The following is a 22,728-nucleotide window of genomic DNA, read 5'->3' on the forward strand; positions in this document are numbered from 1 at the left end:
TCTTCAAGGGTCTGAATAGTGCGCTCAGCTTGTCCGTCTGTCTGGGGGTGAAATGTTGTGCTAAGATTCACTTGAGTCCCCAAACCCTCCGGAAAGGATCTCCAAAAGTTTTCCGTAAACTGCGCACCCTTGTCGGAGATAATGGATACAGGAACACCGTGAAGTCGGACTATCACCTTAATATAAAGCTTCGCATAATCCTCGGCGGAGTAAGTAGTCCTGAAGGGTAGAAAATGTGCTGATTTTGTCAGTCTATCAACAATTACCCATATAGAATTAAACCGACGCTGAGACCGGGGTAGGCCCGAAATGAAATCCATATTAACTACTTCCCACTTCCAAGTTGGAATCTCCATAGCCTGTAATAATCCACCGGGCTTCTGATGTTCAATCTTTCAACAATTCTAACCACCGCCTCTGCCACAATTTTAGCTCCTTCTGCTTGAAGATGTACTGAAGACGCTTATGATCTGTATAGATGTCAACATGAATGCCATATAAGTAATGTCTCCAGATTATAAGTGCATAAATCACGACTGCTAACTCTAGGTCGTGAGTCGGGTAGTTCTTCTCGTGCTTCCTGAGCTGTCTAGAAGCGTAAGCAATCACCTTGCCGTGCTGCATCAATACGCAACCCAATCCGAACCTCGAAGCATCACAATTGAAGGCATAACCCTCGGATCCCTCTGGAAGTGCCAGGACTGGTGCTGAAGTCAACCTATCCTTCAATTCCTGAAAACTTCGCTCGCAGGCATCTGTCCATTGGAACTTGGTTGCCTTCTGATTTAACTTCGTCAATGGGTTAGAAAGAGAAGAGAAGCCCTTCACAAATCTTTTGTAATACCCTGCTAAACCCAGAAAACTACGAACCTCTATCGACGTCGTGGGTCGAGGCCAAGTCTAACAGCCTCTATCTTCTGAGTATCCACTTTGATGCCCTTATCTGAAACGATATGCCCTAGGAAAGCCATAGAGCTTAGCCAAAATTCACATTTGGAGAATTTCGCATACAACTTCTGGTCGTGAAGGACGCTGAGTACCGCACACAAATGATCTGCATGCTCAGTCTCTAATCGAGAATAAACAAAAATATCGTCGATAAACACAATCAAAAATAGGTCTAGGAAGGGTCTGAACACGCGATTCATCAGGTCCATGAATATAGCTGGAGCATTAGTCAACCCGAAAGACAAAACAAGGAACTCGAAATGACCATATCTAGTCCTAAATGCTGTCTTCAGAATGTCCTTCCCTCTGATCCTGACCTAGTGATAACCTGACCTCAAGTCTATCTTCGAGAAATATCTAGCACCCTGCAGTTGATCAAAATAAATCATCTATCCTCGAAAGTGGATACCTATTCTTAATTGTCACCTTATTCAACTGCCTATAGTCGATACACATCCGTAGCGAACCATCCTTCTTTCTTACGAACAATATTAGGGCTTCCCACGGTGACGTACTAGGTCCGATAAAGCCCTTCTCCAGTAGATCCTCTAACTCCTTCAACTCAGCAGGGGCCATCCTATAAGGAGGGATGGATATAGGCTGAGTACTCGGTAGTACATCTATAGCGAAGTCAATTTCTCGCTCTGGTGGGAGACCTGGAAGCTTGTCTGGAAACATATCTGGGAACTCATTAACTACAGGAATGGACTGAAGAGTTCGCGGTTCTGCCTCCGTATCCTGAAATCAAACTGTATAATTGATACAACGTTTTGAAATCATCTTCTTCGTCTCGAGATAGGAGATAAACCTACCTCTCGGTGAAGCCATATTACCTTTCCATTCCAGAACAGGTTCCACCGGGAAGTGGAATGTGACAGTCTTCGTCCAACACCCTACATTAGCATAAACAGAAGCTAACCTATCCATCCCCATAATGACGTCAATGTCGACCATCTGTAATTCTATAAGATTTGCTATGGTCTGACGACCACAAACAACTACAGAGCAACCATAATAAATCTTCCTAGCAATAACAGGTTCACCAACAGGTGTATACACAGAAAATGGTTCACTCAACAATTCTGGCGCTATACCGAATTTTCCCGCAATAAGGGGAGTGACATGGACAAATTGGACCCCGGATCTATCAACGCGTAAACGTTATATGAACAGACTGTCAATGTACCTGTCAGAACGTTTGGTGAGGACTCCAAGTCCTGACGACCTGCCAAAGCATAGATGGGGTTCTGAGCCCCGCCTGCACCAGAAGCTCCTCTCCTACCTTTGCCTCTACCTACTGAAGGCTGAGGCCCGCGCCCAGGAGGACGCACAGATGCTGATGACCCTGCTATAGAACCCGTCAGCTGCGCCATACCAGTACGTCTCCCTTGTGGGCAGTCTCTCTTAAAATGATCTGGGTTGTCACATAACAAGCCCTCGACCCATACTGACATCTCCCATAGTGCGCTCTACCACAATTGCCACACTGTTATGGTAGTGATCTAGCCTGTCCTGGACCCCTCTGCTGTTGTGACCCGGACATACAGGAACTCTCTTCTGGTCCAGATGGAATATAACACCCTAATCTGTATCCCTGAGACTGAGTTGATGGTGGCTTAAATGGCCTACCCTAGTACTGGGGTATGAAACTCCCCCTACTCTCACCCTGTTGACCAGCAGTCCTAGCCTTCTTATGATACTCCCTCTCCATGCTCTCAGCCGCCTGCTGCTGACGCCTACGATCCTTGCAATTTTGTGCAAATGCCTGGATACGAGCAAGGTTCATATTATCATTCACTGCCGCAGTGGTACAGCCTCAACATAATCGGGGTGAAAACACGATATGAAGCTGTGAATCCTGGCCCTCGATTAATCAAAGAAGGATGGAGCATATCTGGCCAAGGAATCAAATCGGAGGCAATAATCACGAACGCTGGAGCTACCTTATTGGACAGTCAAGAACTGATCCAACCTCGTCTCTCATATTTCTAACGGTAAATAATGATCAAGAAAGGCCTCTAAAAACTCAGAACAACACGCGGGAGACGCCTCAGGACCTCTGGCATGGTCCCACCTCTCATGCCATAAGACCGCTATATCACGAAGCTTGAAAACCACTAACTCTGCTGCCTCGGTCTCGATAGCATGCATGACCCTGAAAATACGCTGAAGCTTATCAACGAAGTTCTGCGGATCCTCATCTCGCTTAACCCTTGAGTGCTCGGGAGAGGGGGGGGGGGGGGGTCAAGTGTTAAGAACTCACGAACCCTCAAACTTTTGGACCAATAAGTGGTCACTGTTCCAGCAGGTGCTCTCGGCTGTCTCTGTGTTGTTACGAGCTGAGTCAATAAGTGCACCGCTCTTCTAAGATCCTTGTCTGTCGGTGTGGGAGGGGGTACTGGAGGTACTGCTTCCCTTGAGAGCTCCTCGAGCAGTGGAGTCGTCGACGATGGCTAGGATAGAGTCTCACCCTGGCCCTCAAACCGGGCCTCAGCTGTTGGGTGTGCCCTACTGCTCCCCTCACCAGCAGCCGTATCACCTCTTCGGTTAGCCATAGCCTTCCTAGTCACTGGCATAGCTGTGTACAAATATAGGAGGGTAAGTTCAACTCAAATCTCCTATGACTTGGCTCTACAACACGATTTAGATCTGAAAGAAAGGTAACCAATTCCTAAATGCCCTGTAGCTTCCTGTTTATATGATGTGGTGCACAATACATCTATAAAAAAGACTCTACTAGACACGACTTGTAGACTCCCTGGGACAGACCTGCTCTGACACCAAGTTTGTCACGCCCCAAATCGGGAGCAGCGTAACCGGCACTCGATGCCAAACTAGGCCCGAGCGAACCACTCTAAATCTAAAACTCTGGGGAGTAGCCCCCAACATAAACCATAAAGTCTAAATCTGGATATATATATATATACTGAATGTCTCGTTTGAACTGGCACACACACCCAAAATATATATACACAACTGAGCAAGTCGACGAGGTTGCTTTAATTGTACAAAACCGACAGTATCCAACAGACATATACAAGCCGACAAGGCTATCACACAGACATATTATATACAAGACTCGTCTACAAGCCTCTAAGAAAAGTATGACTGTACCATGGTTGGGACAGGGCCCCGGCCCATACAATCTGTAATCAAAAGAGAGAGAGAGAGACTCTAAAGACCTGGCAACTTCGAACAAAAGGGAGCTCACCAATCAGCTGATATCAGATCCTGCCTACAGGGGTGGTCTATCGGTCTATCGATCTGTACCTGTAGGAATGAATGCAGCGCCCCCGAAAAAAGAGACGTCAGTACGAAACAATGTATCGAGTATTTAAGGAAAGCGATAACTGAACTAAACTGAAACAATACAATATGGAGACCAAAAGATGCCCGGAATATCTCACCTGACGTGTCTCATATTAAATGCAAAATAATACTATTATATATCTCACTGACCAAGCGGCCAGGCAACTGTAAAATCTCACTGGCCCGTTGGCCAGGCAATCTATCTCACTGACTCGTAGGCCAGGCAATCTGTCTCACTGACTCGTAGGCCAGGCCAGGCAAAAGAAAGTGTTTCACTGACCAAGTGGCCCGACCAAAGAAAATATATGTATATCATGCATATGCTGAAAATACTGATACTATAACATGCCTCTTCTGTCTCTCTATAAACTCAAGGACATAGGGAGGAGATATGGCCCCTCGGAAAGAATAACATAACACTCGAAAACTATGCAATAATATGACAAGCTTTACTTTCACAAACCCCTAGTCATAAGGTTCATTACATCTTTCTTTTACCATATATGGAATCATGCCAAGAAAAGAAGGAACAACCTTAACATACCTTATCGTTTCCTTAACTACTTAACGTTTATCCTTTTGAACTTGCAAATCTACATTCAAGATAATTCATACCAAGGTCAAGCCATTGAAACTCTCATAAGATCAAGCTAGACTAATAAATGAGCCAACGAAAATCGGACATCATTTCCCCTATATTATCTACTTCCTCCAAATTCCAAAACAACTCCCAAACATCATTAACAACATCAACCATAACGTAATCAAATAATACATGACAAACATAAACAAATTCGTCCGAAACTTTCTTTGAAAATCAATCCATAAGCCAACAATAACAACATATTTATCTACGACCTTTATGCCATGTTTTCCTTTACTTTAAGCCATTAAAATCCTCATAAGAAACGACTTAATATCAAACTCAAGATGAACAACATACCTTATAACTTGAAGAACTTCACCTCACACAATTCATCCTAAAGCTTATCCACCACAACTTCAATTAGAAGTACGAACAAGCTCCTTCCATGAACTAGTTAAGGATTTTACGGCTTGATCGTCTCTTGATTTGATTTGGAATGGTTTAGTGTGTTGGAGAGAGCTCCTAGGGTCTAGAAGGTTCTTTTTTGGTGAAAATACGAGCCCCAAAGTCATGGCCCTTCTTCGATTCGACGAGATTCGTTGTTAATCTTACAAGCCCGAGCCTAATTTGATGCAGGAACTCTTAAATTTGCTATGTTTTGGTGTAAGGATATTGTATAAATGTTGTGGGAGGTTCTAGAGAAGTGTGGGGATGAGAAATGGTGAAAAATGAGGTGATTTAGGTGACTTAAGGGGGTATATATAGTGGTCCAAAATCGGGTGGGCTGGTGGGCCGAAATTGGTGGGCCTTTTAAGTGGCTTCTAGAATTTCTGCATAGGTTAGCGGGCTTCTGGCAGTCCGTTTTAAAATGCCCATAGCTCTATACTCCAATATCGTATTGACGAACAGTTTGTTGCGTTGGAAAATACACTCGACGAATTTCATTTTAGACTCTTGAAACACCTCAAAACTCCTAATATACCCGAAGATATACCTCTATGTATTTGACCCAAAATTTTTATCCAAAATATTGCCAAATTTTCGACAAACTTATTTTCTTCGATTTGCTTGATCCCAGAACCTTTAAATACTTGCTTAACACTTGTTAAGAGTATTCCTTAACCTTATAATAGTTCCATGACCTCTCCGCTCTTACGTTAGTTTACTCACAACGCAAACGACGCGAAAATTTTTGAGGTGTCACAGTGAGGATGATAAGCATAACAGAAACTGTTTTTTAGAGAGAACGAGGGAGAAAAAGAAAAAAAGAGTGGGAGTAGCGGCTGGAGTGCGGTGTATATCAATGCATATATACTTGTATATCTATGTATCCTGCGTGCATATTTGTGTATATCCCATTGTATATCTGTTACCTCATGTATATCATGTATATTCGTGATATCTAAGAAAATATGTATGTGATATACCCCATATACACATGTGATATACATTGCTGGTGTTGACACCCAATTTTGTCCCGCCTTTCTTCCAAATATTTATTTGCGCTTCTAATATTTTCGATAACCTAAGAAATAGTTATTTATACTTTACTACAATTATTAGCTTTTTATTAGTATCATCGTTTTCCATTATCCAATTATAGTCGTTAGCTATTATCCTTTTTATTACCATTATTACTGTTATTATTATTATTACTGTTATTATTACTGTTATTATTATTATTACTGTTATTATTATTATTATTATTACCATTATTATTGTTATTATTATTATTATTATTATTCTTATTATTACTGTTTTTATTACTGTTATTATTACTATTATTATTATTATTATTATTATTATTATTATTATTATTATTATTATTATTATTATTATTATTACTGTTATTATTATTACTACTACTACTACTACTACTATTATATTATTATTATTATTATCATCATCATCATCACGCAAGCAAGCAAGCTTGTCACCTCTTTCATTTAACTTAAATCTGTCCTAGTACTAGACAAATTACTTCCACGTAGACCAACATAATGATCAACCTTCACTCAAGTAAATTGAAATTATACTTTGAGTTGAAGGAGCAGACCACTTCGTTCCATGTCGTGACGTTGTTGAGGCGGTGGACTCTCCTTACCCTACTAAAATTCTTATGAATCCTTTTCTCCAAATTTGCATAGGATTAGGGAACGTACTGTAGCCGCCTGTATTACCTCTATAAATAGCTGCATCCTTCTCATTCGTAGAGCACCAATTTGTTTGCTCTATTTAACAGCAGCTTGAGTCCGACTTGCAAGCATCAGAGTGCAAGGTAATTTTTTTTTCTTCTGGTTCGTGCTTTGTTTTGTCATCTTTCTCCTTCTTTTTTTTTTTGTCCAAACGACAATGATGAGTTCTTGTTCAAGAGAATGACCCATGCATGAAGAAGGTAATATTGAGGCGCAAAGGGATGGATTCTCGTCCCCGCCTTAATAACGGTAAGGTAATCTTACGGCGCAAAGGGATGGTTACTCGTCCCCGCCCTAAGAACGGTAAGGTAATCTTACGGTGCACAGGGATGGATACTCATCCCCACCCTAAGAACGGTAAGGTAATCTTAATGGATACTCGTCCCCGCCCTAAGAACGGAAAGGTAATCTTACGGCGCACAGGGATGGATACTCGTCCCCGCCCTAAGAACGGTAAGGTAATCTTACGACGCAAATGGATGGACACTCATCCCCGCCTTAAGAATGGTAAGGTAATCTTACGGCGCAAAGGGATGGATACTCGTCCCTGCCTTAAGAATTTAGGGAGTTCATTTGTCAAGGTCTTTGTACCTATGGATATACGTCCAAGTCTGCTACTAATAACTTCTCTTGTCCTTTGCAACTTGAAGAGATGGTTTACTTCAGACACTACACTTCCCCATCCACCAAACTAAGGTATCTCGTAGTTGAGACTGAAGATGGTGCGGACCAAACTAGATTCTTGATTCATACCATACTAGCTGGGCGATATGCGAGTCCGTGACCTTCTTTGAGGAATCCGCTTCATATGGCAAATTGGACATCGGAGAAAACCCAAAATTCTAATCGATCATCCAAGATGTGGTCACTCCAAGAACCAAACCATCATCATGCCAATATTGCGTCCGCGCTACCATGCTTAGCTCGTCGTATAATCCCTATTAGATCATCCCAGATAAATCCAAGAATTTGGCTCTACATGCTGAAACGCAAATATTTCTCAGATTCAAGCAGTCTCGCCAAAATTCATATCTCGATGTAGGGGCGTTGAAATCACGAGCCACAAAATTCTCAAGAAAATAGACTCATAAATATAGCATGTATCAAAAAATAAATGTCAAAAAACATATAGATCATCTCAGATAAATCCAAGAATTTGGCTCTACATGCTGAAACGCTAATATTTCTCAGATTCGAGCAGTCTCGCCAAAAAAATTCATATCTCGACGTAGGAGCGTTGAAATCATGAGCCGCAAAATTCTCAAGAAACGAGACTCATAAATATAGCATGTGTCCAAAACTCAAAGCCAACAATAATCTGAATAGTTCCAGATAAATTCAAGAAGTTGACAATACATGCTAAAACGTCGATAGTTTCAGATTTGCGCAGTTTCGTCGAGAAAATTCATATCTCGATGTAGGAACATCAAAATCATGAGCCGCCAAATTCTCAGGAAACTAGACTTACTAATATAATATGTATCCAAAAATCAAAGTTGAAAACCCTTTGGATCATCCCAGATAAATTCGGGAAATCCACCTTAGATTTTTTATTCCAGCTTGAAAACTTGACGGATTTGAAGGATTGAACTTGAAGGCTTGCTGGATTTTAAGACTCAACTTGCAGACATGGTGAATTTAAAACTTTATCTTGAAGACTAACATATTTGAAGGCTTCGCCTTGCAGTTGCGATGGCTTTGGACTTCAACTCAAAGAGTCGCCGGATTTGAGGCCTTCAATTTGGAGACCAATGGTCTTGCAGACTTTAACTCCTTGATTTAACCACTTGCTAAGAGATTACAGTCATTCCATTGGATAAACCCATTTGTCATGGAGGTTTTCCTTCGTTGGACTACTGATATTTAGTGAGAGTCCAAATTGAAAAAGAAGGATACTTATATGTACGATCTCCATGCGCCTGGTCAGGCGAACTTCATTTTGAACAACGCATAGGGGGGTGCGTCTTTTTTTTTTACTCATGCGACTGAACTTAGAATAAAACTCTAAGCGCCTACGTACCTCGGTGAAGAGGATCAAGTCATACCGTAGTTCAGAAAAAATGAGTTTTTCTGTTTTTGTTTTTTTTTTTTTTTTTTTTTTTGTCGTAACTTTGCCTAGGCTGCCCTTTGCGGGGTTTTCAACCTAGCGGACATTTTTTTTTTGTGTCCTAACTTTTGCCTAGGCCGCCTTTTACAAGATTTTCAACCTAGCAGACATTTTCTTGGGCTGTGCACAGTTTATACTCTTGCGGGCCAGGAGTTACATGCAGTTTATGCTCGTACCTTAAGGAGCGTCATCTTGCTTCAAGGATAGTACTTTTTCAAGAACTTTGCGTTGATAGGACCGATCCTCAAGCCATCCGCATCAACCAGTTTGTAAGCGCCACTTGAATATGCTTCTTGTATGACATATGGTCCATCCCATTTTGAGGTGAATTTGCCCCTAGACTTATGGGAAACGATGATGGGTCTTCTTACTGCAAGGACTTGATCTCCCACTTGGAAGGACCTCAAGCGAACCTTTTTGTTGAAGGCACGAGATAGACGGGCTTGATAACATTCAAGATTTTGTTGAGCCTCCAGCCTTTTCTCATCAAGTGCTTCTAACTCTGCAAGACGCAATCGAGCATTTTCCTCTTCGGTGAGCCCTTCTTGAATAGCAAGTCATAAAGAAGGTATTTGGCGCTCAAGTGGTAGGACTGCTTCAACTCCATAAGCAAGCGAGTACGGGGTTGCTTGCGTTGGTGTGCGGTAAGTTGTCCTATATGCCCACAAGGCTTCTTCCATTCGTTCATGCCAATCCCTTTTGGACTTGGAGACAACCTTCTTCACCAAGTTACACAAGGTCTTATTGAACGTTTCAGCTAGACCGTTGGTGGCAGCATGATACATAGAAGATTTACGCTGCTTGAAGCCGAAGAGATCACAAATCTTGTTCATCAATTTGTTATCAAATGGCTTGCCATTGTCCATTATTATGTAACGAGGAATGCCGAAGCGGTAGATGATGTTTACTCGGATGAAGTTCGCAACATTCTCCTTCTTCACTTCTTTAAGAGCGACAGCTTCGACCCATTTTGAGAAGTAATCAGTTGCAGCCAAGATGTACAAGTGTCCACCAGAAGATTTCGGCAACGGACCAACGACATCCAACCCCCAAGCGTCAAATGGCCAAGATGCGACGGTCGGGTGTAATGCTTCGGGCGGCTGATGTATAAAATTCGCATGAAACTGACAAGCCTTGCATCTTCGAGCATAGTCCAAGCAATCTTTCACCATCGTTGGCCAATAATATCCCATCCTTTTTATGTGGAAGTGGAGCTTTGGTCCCGATTGATGTGATCCACATACTCCTGAATGTACTTCTTGCAAAGCTTGGACTGCTTCATCCTCCCCCAAACATCGCAAGAGTATCCCCTCAAAAGATCTTCTATATAAGGTATCCTTGTAGTAAAGGAATCGAGGTGCATGACGACGAATCTCAGTTCTTCTTCTTGAGTCTTCTGGCAGTATCCCATAACTTAAGTAGTCAATGATGGGTTGTCGCCAGTATTCCTTTGCAGCTTCAGAAACATCTACGAGATGCTCAAGCTCACTTTCCGCGCCTTCATCCTCATTTGTCGGAGGTACTACCCATTTTTGACAGATAGTCACTTGTGCTTGATCTGGCAGAGTAAGCGTTGAAGCTAGAGCAGCTAAAGCATCGGCTTTCTTATTTTCCCTCCTAGGAACATGCTGAAGAGTCACATCACCAAGCCATCCTATCAATTTCTGAGCATAACCATGATAGGGGAGTAATTCAGGCTTCTTGACTTCGTAGCTTCCCAAGAGTTGATTGATCACCAACTGAGAGTCACCAAAGACTTGCAACTGCAACTGCTTCATGTCGACGGCCATTTCAAGTCCAAGTATTAGTGCTTGATATTCAGCGACATTGTTGGAGCAACGTTGTGTCAAAGTAAAGGAGTATGGTAGAACTTATCCCTGTGGAGTAACAAACACCACACCAGCACCAGCTCCATCATGTTGTGCAGCACCATCAAAGTACATTTTCCACGGAGGTTGAATTTCAACGACCATTGCATCTTCGTCGGGAAGTTCATCGGTTAGCTCCCAGTCATCAGGTATCGGGTGATCTGCTGGGAAGTCTGCCAATGCCTGTCCTTTTACAGCCTTTTGAGGGATGTATGTAATTTCGAATTGTTGAAACTGGAGGTACCACCTTGCTAGTCGATCACTGAGGACTAGTTTTGACATCACAAACTTGATAGGATTCGCTCTGGAAATGAGGTTAACACTATGAGCTTGAAAGTAGTGTTTCAGCTTTTGAATCGAGAAGACTAGTTCCAAACACAACTTTTCAATTGGCGTGCAATTCAGCTCATTAGGTGTCATCATTCTGCTCAAGTAGTAAAGAGAATTTTCTTTCCCTTTGCTATTCTCTTGGGCCAACAACGCTCCAACCGACCTTGTGCTGAAATGTACAGTATTAATGGTTTTCCAGGTACAGGGGCTACTAGAACTAGAGGCTTCATTAAATATGACTTGATACTCGAAGGCATTAGTACATGCTCCGTCCCACTCGAAAGGGGCGCCCTTCTTCATGAGACGACTGAATGGTTGGCACCTCCCAGCTAAATTCGAAATGAATCTCCTAATATAAGCTAGCTTCCCTTGCAGACTTTTTAACTCATGAATATTTCGAGGCTCGGGCATTTTCAAAATGGCATCAACTTTGGCTTGATCAATTTCGATACCTCGATGTCGAACAATGAAACCAAGAAATTTTCCAGAAGTAACTCCAAAGGAACATTTCAATGGATTCATTCGAAGTTGATATCTCCGAAGTCGCTCGAACACCATTCTCGGGTCTTGCAAGTGGTCGCTCCTCTTTCTTGATTTTACCACCAAGTCATCCCCATAACATTCAACATTTTTGTGGAGCAAATCATCAAAGATATTCTGCATAGCCCTTTGATATGTGGCACGAGCATTTTTCAAACCGAAAGGCATCACTTTGTAACAATAAATACCCTTGGGTGTACGAAATGTAGTAAGTTCTTCATATTTTGGTGTCATGCGAATTTGGTTATAGCCGGATGAACCATCCATGAAAGACATCGCCTCGTAACCAGTGGTAGCATCAATCATCAATTCTGGGATAGGAAGCGGGAAATCATCTTTAGGGCATGCGTTGTTAAGATCCCTGAAGTCAACACAAACTCGAATTTGGCCAGTCTTCTTTTTTACGGGAACGATACTCGAAATCCATGTAGGATATTTAACTTCACGAATGAAGCCGGCTTCAATGAGTTTGTTGACTTCATTTTCGATTGAAGGAACCAAATCTGGTCTGAAATGCCTTTGGGCCTGCTTAACAGGACGAGCACCATTCTTGACCGCCAGATGATGGACTGCTACTTTGGGATCTAATCCAGGCATCTCTTTATAACTCCAAGCAAAAACATCCCTATATTCTTTAAGTATTTCCATGTAAGTATCTTCTTCATCACCTGTTAGAAAAGCACTTAGGTAGGTGGGCCTTGGGTCTTCATCAGTACCAAGATTAACTTCTTTCAAAGAGTCTACTGTGGTATTCACCCCTTCTTCAAGTTCTGGAGGAGCATCTCTGGCATCTTCATCCTCTCGAGGATCCCCATCATTGAAAGATATGTGGTAACACGAGGAAATGTCCTCCAACTTCTCAGCAACCTCTATCTGAAATGAAGTATCTTGATCACTTTGTGCGGTAATATGATATGAAGAACCTACACTCTCCTCATATTCGTCACGCTCCTTGGTATACACTACAGTGTGAGACTTTTCTTTTAGCACCTCCCCACATGAAACCACAAGCTTTGTTTGTCGTCTCATTCTAGAAGGAATCAAACTTTGTATATCCCTTCGGGTTCCAGGCAAAGCAAGCGTTTTCACGCTTTGATAATCTCTGTGGAACTTGTTCTTCCTTTTCTTCTTTAGTTTTAACGGCCCTAATCTCTCAAATACAGAAGCTTTTGTGGCCGACTTTCCAAGACGATCAAACACTGAAGGCCTTTTGTTGGAAGCAACAGACTCATCTTCCACAGTGATGTAGTTGATACTTGCCCTTCTTATGGATATGCGAACTGGCGGAGGTTGTTTGTATCCCAAACCTTCACGTGATTGTATCATGCTAGCTTCTGATGGAAGTTTCCCTAACTTTGATGGCTCGTTAGGGTTGTACCCAGCCTTGACAAATAACTTGTAAGCATTTGGATCAAAGCCTTCATTTGTATGTTTTGTAGGGAGTGTCATATTTTGTGGCTGATTCTGAGCCACGAAGTCTCCAAGTAACTTTGAGGACAAATTTATCGCATCAATTCGTCTGATGGGAAGAGTTATCCCCCCTAGCATATTTTCTTGAGCTTCAGATGGTTGACCTTCCTTTTTCTTCAACTTTGGAACATAGCAGAGCACGGGAGTTGCCTTCTTCTTCTTCAAAGACACGGTGTTCCCTTTGTTGGGACTGGAGTGCGACACCTCAGCACCAACTTCAACTTTTCTAATAGTCTCATCAGCTCTTTCAGTTGCGATCTTATCACTCTTGGTCGTTGCGATGTCATCGACTTTTACTTCTCTCACCGTGTAGTTCTTCAAGTAGAACTTCGCATCGACGAAGTGTGACTCTGCTTCAGTAAATGGCTTATCATCAGCAACTATCTTCTTTTCGACATTGCCTTCGAGATACTTCAAACACTGATAGTAGGAGGATGGGACAACTTTGTTCTCGTGTATCCATGGCCTGCCAAGCAACATATTATACGAAGTCTTTGCGTCGATGACATGCATCCATGCACTTGATCGCAAATCTTCGATGGTGATATCTACTTTGATAGCACCTATGGCTCGTTGCCCCGCTTGATTGAATCCTTGTATCATCAAGCGGCTTTCAAAAAGTTCTTCAGTTGTGATGCCAAGTTCCTTCATTGTACGAATAGGAAGAATGTTAACCCCAGATCCATCATCTATCAATATTCTGTTTATCCTCTTCTCGAGGGCATAACCCACCATGTACAATGGGCGATTATGTAGTGTTTCACCAAGTAAAAGATCATCATCTGTGAATGTGATTCTTGTATCACATGTGTGTACCTCTTTCGAAGAAGATTCAACAGGCTTTTCAGATGATGACAGAGACGATGTTGATAGATTTTCATCATTTGCCTCCTCTTTATCAGTATTGAAGCATGATGCCTCAATGTTGTCTCAAGCAGTCTTATTGTGGAACCAGCTTGGTAGGAATTCCCCCAAAGTCACAAGACATCGTGGTTCTTGGTGGTAGTTCTTCTCCACTTTTGCTTTCCTCGGACGCTCAATTGATCTCTGCTTCCTTGGTCTTCTAACCATCCTTTTCCCTGTTGGTTGTTTAGATGATTCTTTTCGTGGTCCCACTGGGCGTGCCAGAATTTGTAGACAATAAAATTCGCGTCGAGAAAATAATAATCGAGACAGGAAAACATCGCAACAATCGTTGTATTTGATTTTAGAATATGAGTGTTACAATCTCTATGATTTCTCTGATTCGTCTTTTCAACAATAAATTCAAGGGCTTTTGAGCTTGATCTTGAACTTGATGGATTTAATTTTGACTTGGACTTGAATTCAAGGGCTTTTGAGCTTGATCTTGAATCTGCGTCTTGATCTCTAGAACTTCTAGAGAAATACTTGAATGCTTGAGTGCTTTTAGCTTGTAGAGAAACCTGTGGCGTTTGATCCACGAGCTCTCTCTGGCTTCTTGTTAGAATTTCTGTCCCCTTTTCTGAATTATGAGACCCCTATTTATAATTGTAGGATGGAGGAGTTGTGATAAGGACAGACTTCTTCCATCCAATTAGATTTAAGCTGACATGTCGATATTTGATTGGTCAGAACATGTCACTTGTACACATGGCGCATCTTCATTGGCCTTTGGTTTGTCTAGGCATGCTGCATCATGTTGACACGTGGCATGACCCTATAGGCTCCTTTATTTGACTTGGCGTGCCACGTCATTTGACATGTGGCATCAATTTGGGCCTCTTGAATAAGATGACATCTTGGGCTTGACAAAGTGGGCTCATAATTTGTTGCCTAATTAAATGGGCTAGCCCAATGCATTTGAACTCCTCTAATTAAATCCACATTTATTGGACCTAAATAATTAACCCAATTATATTAGCCCAAAGTCTAATTATCTGGACTAATATATTTTGAATATAATCCGAACAAAATTTCATCGTCTACACTGTGCAGGTAAGAGTGATTTGTTTGGTACCATAGGGGATTAGAATTTTAAATAAATTATGAGATTATTTTATTTCATGTTTGGTATAGTTTCTTTGTTGAGATTAGTAATCGAGATTGTTTAAAATTGAATTTTTTTAATCCCAATTTATTAAATTCAAAACCAAAACATATTTTATACTATTATAACTCATATCTTTCATTTTGAATCAATGAACCAAACATATACTAATAAAAATATGTTCACCAATTAATTTCATTATTATTTAATCCCGTCATTATAATACTACAACAATGTGTTTCCAACCAAATCTTGTGCGAAGATGTATGCATTGCAACTCCAGTACTTCCAAGAGAGATCATATAGTAAACAAATAAGAAGTCTACACGTCAAATAATATTCTGAAATTGGTAGGGCTATAGATAGTGAGCAGCAAGTTGTAGAAAGATCCTATTGTGGGCATAATTAAGGAACGCTTACAAAGATGGAGAGAAACATGAACGCTAGTAGGCCATAAGACTCAGAAGTCTTGATAGAATTGAGGGTCAATTCAAGGAAATTAAAAATCATTTTTTGGTGACACAGAAACAAAAACGAGAGTGGCCCACATCGTCAAAACACCCAGTAAAATATGATTGCTACGTAAAAATCCAATGGATGTTGCCAATTCATCAACTGAATGATTATGTGAGAAAAATTCCAAATATTTTTTTATTTCTATCAAAAATAATTTAAAAACCTTCACTTTTTTCTTTATTGGAAAAGGATGTGTATATGCTGAAATGGAAAAGCTTTTTAGGCAGATGCATTGCATTGGACAAGTTTAAGGGGGTAGGCCACAAGGGATGGGGCAACCCAATGTGGGGATTCTCCAAATTTCCCTAAGTTATAAGAGCTAATGAACCTTCATATCTACTTTTGTTTGTTCTTCCCACTCAAACATCAATATCTTTTTCACTTTGACTCCCTTTTGACCAAAACGTTGCCTTGTCTCTTGGATATTATGCATGAACATGAAGGAAGAAAAGGGACTGTTTGGGTCCTACACACACTTAACAAATTAGATAATCTGATGTTCTTGAAGTAGATTTGAGGCTCACAATTGCCTCACACGGGCGCTATGCACATGGTAATATCCCAGTTGGTAAGTAGTTGGGACAGTTAGTAAAGGATCATGCTATATAGGGCATATTCAGGTATCCTTAGGCTCAGCACAGTGTTTCATTATAACCAAAAAATCTAAAGACCCTCTAAATTTGACACGTATTATTAGTTACATACTTAAATTATCAGTAGTCTTAATTACCCTATGAACTTGGCTATTTGATAGCCTTTATCCCCTGCATGATCTCATCCTAAGAGAGTGGACACACTCCCTACCACAGGATTTTTTTGTCCACTTGGCCTTTTCAAAATATTTTTCTTCTTACTTTTAAAATTCACCAAGTTTTTAGATTTTCTTTTTCGGGTGAAATTAGTAAAAAACCTTGCTAGAATTCCAATTTGTAATTTTTTTATTTAGCTAAAAAAATAAAATCTCAGTCAATTTTTTTACGTGCCCGAAATGAAAAAAATACACTGTTGAAATAGATGGTTATTCCTTGCACCTGGGAACAACGCCAACAACAGATCATTCGCATTTCTAAAGGTAAAGTCCCAGCGAGCACAAGTATTCAAAATGGTTTGCTGCTGAAGCCACATATGCCATCTGGATTGAGAGAAATTCGAGAATATATACTTGAGAAGCAAAGCAGAACTTGTAAAGCTATAGCAAAGGAGATTGTGTGTGTTGCACGTGTTAGAGCTAATTCTAGAATCTACAATGTAATTCATAGTTTTAGTTTCTAGTTAGCTATTGTGATGTGTGCTGAGATGCTAGCTAGATGTGTATAGCTGCTACTGATTTGTAAATATGCACTTTGATGATTAATAAGAATCCTTTAATTACCAACCAAAAAAAAAAGCACGTAGTTATTACATCTAATTAAGATATAATAAGAACAATATAGTTGGAACTTCATTATTCTACTAAAACTTTTCATTTCACAAAAGTAAAGGAGCTCTAACCACGTTTTTTTTTAATATATTATAGATTTGTCTCAGAAAGAAAAACATAACAGTTGAAATAGATAGTCATTTAATCTAAAGAAGAAATATATATGAAGTCTGCAACTTCATTATTTTGATTAAATCCTTTTCTATTTGACTAAAAATAATGGAACACTTAGTTTTTTTAATTGATTTTGCTTGAGGATGGAGTTCGAGCAAAGTTGTTGCTGTTTTTTTTTTTTTTTTTTTAAAAACAAATTGGCTTGAAGAAGAAGAAATAAGTATACACAGTTGGAACAAGTAGTCATTGCATTTAAAGAAAAAGTTACAAAAAAATCAAAGTGATGGTAAAATTTGCATTATATATTAAGCCGTAGCAAGAAGAAATACACAATTGGAATAAATAAATCATTGTATATGATTATGTGGCAATTAACAGTTGAAAGATAGAGCCCGTTTGGATTGGCTTATAAGTTGCCTATAAGCTATTTTCAGTTTTTTTGAGTGTTTGACTGTCAGCTTAAAGCCATTTTGTGCTTAAAATAAGCCCAAGAAATTAATTGGGTTTGTTTGGCTTAACTTATCTAAATCAGCTTATAAGCTGTTTTTTTTAAGCCCATCCAAACAGGCTCATAGCCTACTTGGGAGCTGATTTTTCAATTTTTTTCATCCCCACACGCCTAATATGTTCGAATTGAAAAAATCAGGGTGTCATACAGAAGCTAATAATTTGCAAACCTTGAACGATGATAAATCAGACAACAAAAAAAATATATTAAAAGACATAATATTTTAATAAAATTTGGTCAATTGACCTACATATGAAAAAATAATATAAAGGAAAGCATAAAAACTATGGAGGAAATAATCTTCCCCTAAACAAGACTCTCTAAAAGACTACATTGTAAATGTTATTGTGTTGTGTATGAGAAGAAAAGTTCTATTTATAAAAGTCCAAAACTTCTCCAAGAAAAAGATAAACATGGTAGAGTCCTTTTCCATAAAGAATCCTTTTTCCACCAAGAAAACCTTTTCAAATTAAAATGTAATTATGGTAGAAAATCAAATAAGGTAGGAAATTCAGGGCAAACCATAACAAATCTCCCCTTGGCCTGAATTTTATGGCAAAGTAATCTTGATTCTCCTTTGTCACGACCCAAACCGATGAGCCGTGATGAGTTCCCGACCACTACTGACCAAGCACCCCTATACTCGTACCTACTTCTCACTGATTAACCTGGTGGCCCATACATATCTCATAACTGAACTATACCGTCTGCTGTAAAATTAACATAATAAACTTGGCATCGAAAACTCATAACCCATGCATATACATAAACAATCATACGTGCCAAGGATAACAGTGTAGGTCGACTAGGCCGCTAAATATGTTGTACAATAAAATAAGAGTTGACATAGCTACACGACACTCCCACTATACACAACTATCTACAGACCTATATGGAATATAAACTGTAGAAAAGACAGGACAAGGCCCTGTCGTACCCATATATCTACATGTCAATATAGCATACCAAAAAGGGTTGCAACTCCAAACCAAATGGAGCGCACTGACTGCAGCTGAGTGGAAGTCCTACTGAGCTGGATCGTCTGGCTGACTACCTGAACCTGCGGGCATGAACGCAGCGTCCACAAGAAAGTACGTTAGTACGAACAGTGTACTGAGTATATAAGGCATGAATGATAACATAACAAGAGATACAGAATATAACATGAGATAAGATAACCTGTACATCTGATTTCATCTTAAGGCGAATATCATGCATGCTTAGCCTCTTCACAAAAACATTTCTCATCCATATATAACATAATAATGCTATGGAACGTGCAGCCCAATCCCTAAATATATTATATTGTTGCGGAACGTGCAGCCCGATCCATATATCATATTATATATATATATATATATATATATATATATTGCCATGTAACAAACGGCCCGATCCATTTACCCCTTATGTCCCGCATCCGTGCATCTCGCGTCCGGGACGATATCATAGTATACCAGCTGATCAGGTGGCTATGTGTATGTAACGCCTCACCTTTAACCATATCCCCTATATATATATATATATATATATATATATATATATATATATATATATATACACACACACACACACATACACATATAATATAAGTAGCATGCATGAGAGCCCAAGCAAAAGCTACAACTCTATCGGAGTGACGTAAGGTCAGTAACCTCTGATTATCTTATGGAACAATCATCATAACTTTATCTCACCTTGAAGGAACAAGTAACATAAGGTGAGATCACCAATAATGAATAAAATCAAGAAAATCACAAAATAAACTCAATAATCTCATAATAGCGTCAAAACCATAAGCTTTGGAATTTCTAGAAATGGGGTCATTATCATCATCATTATCATCATAGAAAACATCTATCTTTAGTATCATAAGAACTTGAGAATTATGAACTTCTAGCTTTTGGGGAATAATGACGTTATGGAAAACATTTATGGAATCATAACAAAGGAATCATGCCTTTTGAAAGAAAGAGACTAGCCTTAACATACCTAGAAGTTCACTTCTCGACCTTCCCACCTACTTCGTGTCTCGCAATCTACATATAAGACCATTCATACTATGGTTAGGTCTATTGTCATTACTTATCCTAAACCTTCAAATTAAACTCCTTTAGAATCTGCCAAAATTCGGGCAACATCTCCCCTGTTTATATCCCTAGCCTGAAATCACAATACCAACAACCAACACAACAACAACAACACTAACACCAACAACATTATCATCAATACCAAAGTATTCCATAAAACATCCTACACGATGTTTATCCAAGTTCTCAACCAATCAATCGACTTTACAAGACTTTATCAACTCAATTTCCATAATAAGATTCATAATACCAATAGTAAAAGGTATTCTTACCTTAATCAAGATTAAGAGAGCTTGAAATCTTGTTTAGCTTTGATAGATCCCTTTGTTTAGTCCGGATTTCATGTTTAGAGCGAGGACCACAAAATTCTATATGCTTCCCGAGCCTCGTTAATGGCTAGCTCCAATACTTTATGATCAAAATTGATATATGGACTTGTTGGAACATATATGTATGTGGTGGAGTGTTCTAGAGCTGAAAAATGGGCAAAAATGTGACCAAAGAGGTCCTTTTATACTTGTCAAGGTCGGTTCCACCGACCTAGGAATTATCCCTGCACGTTCGTGTTTGGAGGTAGCCCATTTGCGCAGGGTTGGCTGCCATCCTTCTGCGCGTTCGCGCCTAGTGGTGGCACGTTCGCGCAGACCAAATCCCTGACCTGCCAGCCCGACTTGTAACATCCATAACTTTCTACTCTGATGTCCTATTGACGAGCGGTTTGTTACGTTGGAAACTAGACTTCATGAACTTCAATTTAGGCTTTTACTTCACTTCAAAACTCATCATATGCTAAAAGTTATTCCTTCCCCAAGTAAGCTCTTTGTCGGTCAAGGTAGCACTCCTTTTTTTCCAAAGTCATACTAACTCAACTTCTTCCACTAATTTCCTTGTAAGACCTTCGAGGATTCCTTATATGCCTCCTTCGGTCATAAAATATACTTAATAATGCGTCGCTCCTTATAGTCCAAAGTTATTTTACTTAGCCATAATTCTACATGCTCATGTTCAAACTTGATAAATGCTTCTCCAAAAGTACGAGGTGTAACATCCTTCTTCACATAATCTCCATCATCGTTGCTTGCCATGGTTAATATAAGGTTAAAATTATGGGTTAAAAATTGGTTTAAAAAATATTTTGCTTCATTTATTAAAGATGTAGCAGCAAGGATGTTGAAAATATGGTTGAAAGTTCATCTCCACATGTAGTAAGCTGGAAAAAATCTTTATTAACATGAAATTGGTTGCAACTTAATTGATTTGAACTCGCCTTAAACTTGTCTTGAAGCTCGCTGAACCATTGACTCTGATATCACTTGTTGAATCATTGGCTCTGATACCACTTGTTGAGATCGAAATAATCAGAGCGTCATGCGAAAACTAATAATTTGCAAACCTTGAACAACGATAAATCAGACGACAAAAAAAAAATACTAAAAGACATAATATTTTAATAGAATTTGGTCAATCGACCTATATATGAAAAACTAATATAAATGAAAACATAAAAACTATGGAGGTAATAATCTCCTCATAAACAAGACTCTCTAAACAATTACATTATGTATGCTATTGTGTTGTGTATGAGAAATATCTTTTATTTATAAAAGTCTAAAACTTCTCCTCCAAAAAAAGGATAAAAATGGTAGAGTTAATCTGATTTTTTAATTTTTTTTCTTCCCCACAACCTAAAAGAGAGTGTTAACTTAATGAGTTTTAACGAGACATGGCATCTTCAATTTCATCCTACAACTTCCAATATATTTATAGGGCACATAGGTAAAAATAAAAAAGGAAGAATTTAAAGCACGTTGACAAGTTTGCAAGCATCCGAGTGAAGTGATGTTATACCTAAACAACAAATTTCGGATTCCAAATAACCACCGACTAATTAATAGTTTCATAAATTTGAAGATTTGAACGAAGTGTAAAGGTTGAGATCTAAGAAGATTAAGCGTTTTTTGTGTGAAAATGAAAGAAATGACGGGGTTTAATATTTGAAGATGCTGTCTTCTTGCACTTCTTGGAATATTTCTTTGCATAATAATCACGATAATTTCTCTAGTTCCCAAGATGGAATATCTTAGTTATTTGAAATTTAAGATAGCAAGCATTGGTGTAGCAGCAAAGGATATCTGTGGAAGGTTGGCTCATTTCAATGGATCCCAATTCAATTCATGGAGAAAGTTATGGTTTCGAATATGGATTTTTTATTTTCTTCATAAGCAAAGTTTTAGAAATATACAACAATTAGAAAATATATACTAGTGACTAGACTGGAAATTCTATTTAGTAGCTATTTTTGGGTGGATGTGGTTGGAATTTGTCGGAAACACCTAGACGAAGCTATATGCAAAATTTAAGGAAAGATTGGAGATGATTTGAAGTCAAAATTTCGGTCTGAAAATCAACTTGAAAAACATTACTCCAGCTGTTATACCCCATTTTAATCGGGTCAAAGCGGAGTACAACATATTGGTGATTCCTAATTATTTAACTTAAGGAGTCGTCACCTAATTATTTTAACGGTGAATTAGGACACCTATTTTACTAAGTAAGTGCTAAAAAAATAACTCTGATTAATAGTTTACTCAACTTAATGATTCTAGGTAAGGGTTCTAAATATCTTAATGGGAAGGTCTTAGGCATCCTTTAGAATCCGTTAATTACGATTACCGGTCAAACTTAGGTTAATATAAGAGATTGTGATAAAAATAATATT

The sequence above is a fragment of the Lycium barbarum genome, chromosome 7, assembly GCF_019175385.1.
Source record: "Lycium barbarum isolate Lr01 chromosome 7, ASM1917538v2, whole genome shotgun sequence".
Classification (NCBI taxonomy): domain Eukaryota; kingdom Viridiplantae; phylum Streptophyta; class Magnoliopsida; order Solanales; family Solanaceae; genus Lycium; species Lycium barbarum.